The following is a 7568-nucleotide window of genomic DNA, read 5'->3' on the forward strand; positions in this document are numbered from 1 at the left end:
ATGGCTTTTTCGCAGATATGGAAAAGCCAAACTTCAAATGCATGCAAAATTCCAAGGGGCCCTGAATAGCCAAAAGAATAGTTTAAAAGAAAAATAAAGTTGAACAACTCACACTTCACAATATGAAAACTTACTATAGAGCTATGGTAATCAAAATAGTGTGGTACTGGCATAACGAAAGACATATAGACCAATGAAATATAATTGAGAATACAGAAATAAATCTAAATATCTATAGTCAATTCATTTTTAACAATGATGCCAAGAATATTCAACAGGGAGAGAGTAGTCTCTTCAACAAAAGGTGTTGGGACAACTGGATAAGCACATGCCAAAGAATGAATTTAGACTCTTTCTCACTCCATTACAAAAACTAACCCAAATGGGCTAAATGGCTTAAATGTAAGAGTGAAAACAATAAAGCTACTAGAAAAAAACATACAAGTAAATCGTCATGACCTTGGATATGACAATAGATTCTTAGATTTGGCACCAAAAACACAAGCAACATACAACAAAGAAGAGAAATAGATACATTAGGCTTTATAAAAGTTAAAACTTTTGTGCATCAAAGGACATTATCAAAAACATGAAAAAACCTACAGGACAGGAGAAAATATTAGCAAATCATATATGTAAGAAGGGCTTAATGCCCAAATATAAATGAATATCTAAAGCTCTCAACAACAGTAGATGAACAATCCAATTTAAAAAATGGGCAAAGGATCTGAAGAGGCATTTCTCTAAGGAAGATATACAAATAGTCAATGACTATATGAAGAAATGTCCAATATAATTGATAATTAAGGAAGTGAAAATCAAAACCACAAAGTTTGAGATCAGTCTGGACAACATGGTGAAACCCCATCCCTACAAAAAGTAGCCAGGTGTGGTGGCCTGTGCCTGTAGTCCCAGCTTCTCGGGAGGCTGGGGTGAGAGGATCACTTGAGTCCTGAAGGTCGAGGCTGCAGTAAGCCACGATTAAGCCACTGTGTTTCAGCCTGGGTGACAGAGTGAGACTGTCTCAAAAAACAAAAAGGAAAATAAATCCCTTAAACCACAATGAGATACCACTTTATACCTGCTAGAAAGGCTAAAAATAATCATACTGCTAATAAATATGTAAATAATTTAAAATAATAACAAAAATGAAAAACTAAAATATGTATAATTTTAAAAAACAAAAAAGGAATTAATTGTTGGTATAGATATGGAGAAATAGAAATGTTTTACATTGCTAGCAAGGATGTAAAATCATACAGCCACTTTGAGAAAAAGTTTGAAAATTCCTCAAAAAGCTAAACATACAATTACCATATGACCCAGCAACTTCCCCCCACGTATATATGTAAGAGACATGAAAACATATGCCCACACACCAACTTGTATACAAATGTCTATATTAGGGATATTCATTAATAGGATAGAGATGAAAACAACTCAGGTGTTCACAAAAGAATGACTGGATAAATAAATTGTGTTATATACATAAAATGGAATATGATTCAGCCATACAAATAATGAAATATTAAACCATTGTAAACCATAAATATATATAATTTGTCATTTGTCCATTTAAAAATAAAATACCTTTTAAAAATGATATATTGACATATGGCACAACTTGGATGAATCTTCCTGTTTGCCCCGAGAATACTCGCAGAAGGCACTGGCAGCCACAGCATTTACCCCAAGATAACTTTGCCATGAACTATCCTGCTTTTATTATTATTTTTGCATTGCTCTAGTATATCAACTTTGGAAACTAAAGAGATCATCCTACTTGTAGCATTCTGTTTATAGTAGTGGTATTTCCATTTACAAAATATAGTAGTACTTGATGGCTGAAATGTCAAATCCTAGAAAATGTAGCATTCCTATGCATGAAGTTAACATCATTTTCCAACAGTTAGCCAAAGATTCATTTGATGAATCCAATTTTTCAGAAATAGACGATTCTGATGATTCAGACGATTCTGATGTTATTTCTGTTTAGAAATAACTCCAAGAACAGTTTTTATATTTTATTTTTGTGTTGAAAATCAGTCAGATTTGCTTCAGCCTCAAAGAGCATGTTTATGTAAAATTAAATGAGCACTCACAGCGAGCTGCACTTCTTTTTTTCTAAATGGGAAAAGGGTTAGAGACATTATGCTAAATGAAAAAGGCCAGACACAGATAATCGCATATTGTATATTTCCTTTCATATGAAATATCCAGAATAGTCAAATGCATGCAAACAGAAAGCAGATTAGATGTCGCCAGGAGATAGGGGGAGGAAGGAGGAGGAAGGGATTACTGAATGGGTATGGGGGATTCTTCTGGGGTAACGAAAACTTTTTTCCTTTTTTTGAGGCAGGATCTTGCTCTGCCACCTAGGCTGAATGCAGTGATGTGAGCATGGCTCACTGCAGCCTTGACCTCCCAGGTTCAAGTGATCCTCCCACCTCAGCCTCTAGAGTAGCTGGGAATAAAGGCATGCCCCACCATGCCCAGCTATTTCTTTATCTTTTGTAGAGCCAGAATCTCACTATGTGAGATTTTGCTCACGGTGGTCTCAAAACTCCTGGACACAAGCAGATCCTCCTGCCTTGGTCTCCCAGAGTATTGGGATTACAGGTGTGAGCCACCACGCCTGGCCATGAAAACATTTTGAGACTAGAGAGTGGTGGTGCTGCACAACATTGTGAATGTACTAAATGCCACTGAATCATATGCTTAATTCAGTGTATTAAATGGTTAATTGTATGTTATGTGAATTCACCTCAATTTAAAAGAAAGAAGAAAAGAAAAAAGGAAGAGATTTGTGGGAGGGAGGGAGAGACAGGACCCCTGCCTGGCTGCAAATCATGTTGAGTTAACAAGGAGTGAATTGCTGCCAGGCCTCTTCAATTGTAAAGCAAAAGCAGAGTTTTTTTTTTTTTTTTTTTTTTTTTTTTTTTTTTTTTAGAGAATTGGAGACCAATTATAAGACATTGCCTAGTTTGTTGAATTTAGTTCAAGTTGTCAAATGCAGGTGAATTACCTGTGTAGAGAGTAAAGGAATTGTCTAACGTGATTGTGGGACCACTGTTTGTCATCTTTGAGAAATCATGGACAATGAGAAAGGTAGTAGGGTAGTGGATATGGACAGCAGAAAAGTTTTTCACAAAAGGGAAAACAGTTTCTGAATTAGGGGAATGCTATAGAAATGAGGAAACTAAATTGATCAAGTCATAAAAGATTTTCTTGCTAACAAAACGGAAAAATGCGCACTCTAATAATAGTAGGGTTAACTAGTTTAATTGCTGGCTAAATAATTGCTAGTTTAATTGCTTGTTGAATATCCAAGGAGAATTGATTAATGGATGGATACCAATCTAGAAGGAGACCTTGATAATTACACTCTAGGACCTTGTTCTATTGCTTATACCAACTCAACTTACTACTTAAACTTAGGTTCACAGTGCACAGAATCATAGTAAGAGATTTTGTGGCAAGAATAAAAGTAAAGTTTTTGGTTAGTTTATAAAAAACTGTCAATGCAATTATAAGTGAAAAGGATTTAACTTGATAACCTTTCTTGTGAGAAACTTGATCAACAAAGTAAATGCAAGATGCTTTTATTCCTCAATATTGAGTATCTGCTATTTGTTAGGCACTCTGCTAGCTACTGAACACATAAGATACAGTCCCTCCAGGAGCCTATAGTTAAGTAAGAATGTATAACTCAGAGCAGACTAGCTATCGCAAAACTATCCTAGAAATTTTAGCAGTTAGTTTCTTGCTCAAGTCCTGGTATAATACGGGTCAGCAGTAAGGGACACTCTTTCAATCAGGCTTTTAAGGACCAAAACTTTGCTTGTTTTATGGCTTCACCATCCTTAGAACCTTGGAGCCCTTCACTCTCTCCATATCTGGTCAGCAGACAAAGGAAGAGAGAGAATGTGGAGGATGCCACCATCTCCGGCTTGTCCCATCTCATCACCATATGGTCTTATCTAACTGAAAAAGCCTGGGAGGTATAGTCCCCCACTGTGCCCAAGAGGAAGAGGGAAAATATGTTTGGGTAGCAACTAGCTGATTTCTAATCCAAGGGGGAGAACAGAAACATAAAAAGACACTTATAGAATGACATAGTTAATATTAGGTCAGTGCAAAAGTAATTGCGGTTTTGTCATTAAAACTAATTTGAAAGTAATTTGCCATTAAAAGTAATGGCAAAACTACAATTACTTTTGCACCAACATAATACCATCAGTATTACAAAGATAAAGGAGGTGCTAAAACACCAAAAAGGATGTTATTGAAGGAGCCTGAGTTGGAGAGGTTAAAGATTTTCAAAGAAGGTGATACCTGAGCCGAGTTTATGAGAACGATTTTGTATGAGGGTTAATCTGACAAACAGGAGAGGGTTTTGAAAGAGACAGAAACCCAGAAAATGCAAATGAAAGAACTTGGAGGGACTCTGAGCTTGAGGGGGAGGACTTGCAGCCTGCCAGGGGATGGGGTGTGGCTGTCTTGGTGTTCATGTTCACCTCTGGCATTTGAGACAAATGACTTGGCTTGAGTAAGAAGAGGGTATCATATTTTGTTCCACCGTTTAGTTCGCAGAACTCCTTTATAGGGGCAGCCGTCAGAAAATGGCCCATTTTTGTACTGTGCCTTACCTTGTGAAGCGTCATATAACCTCTTCCAAAGCATATCTTCATGGGCCTCAGTAGAACTGTTCCACCAGCCAAAGTTGTGAAGACAACTTGATACAAACTGGCCATTACGTTCTATTTACATTAGTGGGTTTCCACTGCCTTCCCTAAGAAGCAAGCCATGGAGATACGATTTACATCTCAATTGAAACAGCTATCTGATCTGTGAGAAAAATGCATCTGAAAGAGGGAGATTCTGCACTGTTTGGATCCAAGATTTCCATTTTCAGAAAACTTCAAACCAATGACCGAAATGGAGATGTGGCTGCCCGCAAGCCAGGGAGAGCAAGCAACGGCCAGCAGGAGCTCTGCCCAGCTAGCTACAGTGGCCTAAGCAGCTCTGTTCCAGGCATAGGGGTCTCAGTGGAAAGCACAAACCCCAAAGCAATTTCATTATCTTCAAACTCTTAGACAAGGAGAGACCAACATGAGCAGGTTCGGACTGTTCTCACGCGGGGGTGGTCGTTCTGGCAGCCAGCACCACAGGAACAAGTTTCCCCCGCCCTTGATTCTGGGGTCCTTCCTTGGCTTTCTGTCCTTGGTCACTAGGCTAGCTGCAAAATATAAAGATGCTTTAAAGAACCCACAGAAGCTAGTCAGCTTCAAGAGGATGTTTAGGCCCTAATTTCAGCATCCCACTGGTTCCCAAATGGAAAATAGGGATCCTAGCTACCAAAGTGAGCTCAAACCTTTCATGTCTCAAAAACTGGAATGATGATACTCAGCTTCGTGCCAAAATAAAACATAAATAGTATTTTTTTAACATAGCAGGGACTGTAAAACTAGATGCTTAAAGCACAAACCAAACATAACACATGCAGAAATCAAGATTCAGTTTCCAGCTTTGTTCTTTTGCTCTAACAAGGGAGGCCCAATGCAGTGAAAAAGGTAAATATTTTGATGTCAAAGTGATCTATGTTCAAGTCCAGGTCTTTTAAGATGTGTGATATTGGGCCAGTGACTCAATTTCTCCCAATTTTGATTTCCCTAACTATAAAATGAAATGCGGATTCTTACTTCATTGTGAGAATTAACTTAGAACACTGCTGTAGCATGTCTAGTTCAGGAATGGTATATAGTAACAGCTCAATGAATATTATTCTATTCTTTTGCTTTCCCTGTAAACCTTTGACTTTCTTCTATGCTTCAATTGTGGGAAACCCCCAAGCCTTTGTCTTGCTGGCACCTCAGATTCAGTAGGTCTGAAGATGAGTCATTTTCTTTAACTCTAAACCGGCTCTCTGTTGCTCTTTGTTTCAACTTTCATTTTAAACAGCACCACCGTTTTAGCAATTAATAGACTCACTTATTTGACTTACCCCTATCCTAGTCACCAGACCTCATCAGTCACCAAGTTTTATTGGGTTCCTTCTCTGATGTCTGAAATAGTCTCATTACACCTTGCAAACCCATACTTTTAAAGTTATGGAAACATCACAAATGTCAAAGCAGCCATTGAGGAGTTTAGAGTAGAAGTCTGACCTGGTGAAATCAGGCTTTAAAGATTTATTTTAAGCCCACTGCTGCTAGAGGTGAGGCTCAGAGCTGCTACAGAAATCAGGATCAAGATTGGAAGACAGTGGAGTGTAGGGAATCCCACAGAAACGAAGCCAGATAAATGGAATGTACATCATAAGGAAATTTTCTTGTTTACTGAAAGCAGAGGGCTTCATACTTTGATCAATCCAATGGTTCTTAGACATGCTTTACCAAAGTTGAACCCACACTTTGCTTTGAGCCTTTTTCCCGTTGGATTAAGGATTATTAATTTATTTCTACCTTTTATCCCATTTAATATTTGAGGATGCTGAAGCCCAACAAAGTAAAATGACTTGTCCAAAGTTTTCCAGCAGGTTAGCCAAGAATGTGTTAGTTACTCTATTTTTTCTCCTCTCAGAGCTTAACTCTGTGCAAGCCAATCTGGAATAAATGGAACATCTTTTACTCTGTTATCTTTTGAATATAAATGCTGACATATGAATATTAATGCCTAGATTTGGATTAATTGTAGCTCCTACTTGATCATTGCAGGGCCTTAGCTGACAGCACCCAGAATACTCTACTGGCTATTTCTGAGAGCACTAAAGAGAAAGAAGCAGCTCACACACGTGCAAGGACAAGTTCACTCATGCTTGCTTTAGACCTGACCAAACTACTTGCTGGGCATCTGGGAGAACTGCGGCCTGTCTGCCAGTGCTGTGTGCTGCATTCCCTCCTGCTGTTTCACTGGGCCCAGACCTTCTCCCCTGGAAGACTTCCTGAGTCCTCAGGGCATCTTGGCTGCACTGAGACCTATGCGAAGTATGCGTGGTGGTAAGAAAGTCCTTTTTTCCTCAACTCAATATCACACTTGCTTACTTAGGGCCTGAACCAGTGTTACTTATGCCCAAGGTCTTACACATCTTCCAAAAACTCTTCCAGGTTCTGGCCACAGTTCTTCCTCCCTTCATCTTAACTGAAACAAATAAGCAATCAATCAAATAAATTTCTGTGCCGCAGGAAGAACAGATACTGCACCTCTCCTCCGCTGGCATCATCTCTCCTCTAGTGCTCTTTGAAAAAAACAAACTGACAAAGCTTTTTTCCTTTTACCAAATAAATACTTACTTGAGTAAAGAGGTATCCCCAATTCCCATACTGGGACTCAACTCAGCCAGATTTCCTTATTATTTTGCAAAACTTCTGTGCGATGACAACCATGTGTATTAGTGGGTTAATATTTGTCATGTTCCTGATGTTGAGACCAGTCCCTGGCTTATGCATAACTCAGTAAAGACATACCTTTTAGGAGAGATCTCCTGGTGGCACCAGGCCTTGCAAAAGAATGCTATTATCTTTGCCAGTTTGATTCCACAGGGACCAGTCATGTAGACAGCAGCAAAA

The 7568-nt window shown here is 38.6% G+C and overlaps 1 long non-coding RNA gene across 1 annotated transcript in view; it reads left to right on the forward strand.

Moving 5' to 3' along the window:
• Positions 1 to 7223, forward strand: part of LOC117099338 — a 91303-nt gene extending 84080 nt beyond the window's left edge. Inside the window, exons 3-4 of the long non-coding RNA XR_004443772.1 lie at positions 6717 to 6998; positions 7107 to 7223. This is a non-coding gene — a long non-coding RNA (uncharacterized LOC117099338). The remainder of the gene's footprint in view (positions 1 to 6716; positions 6999 to 7106) is intronic.
• The last annotated feature ends 345 nt before the right edge of the window (positions 7224 to 7568 follow it).

This window comes from Trachypithecus francoisi, unplaced genomic scaffold (genome assembly GCF_009764315.1).
Source record: "Trachypithecus francoisi isolate TF-2019V2 unplaced genomic scaffold, Tfra_2.0 Lachesis_group16, whole genome shotgun sequence".
Taxonomy (NCBI): Eukaryota; Metazoa; Chordata; class Mammalia; order Primates; family Cercopithecidae; genus Trachypithecus; species Trachypithecus francoisi.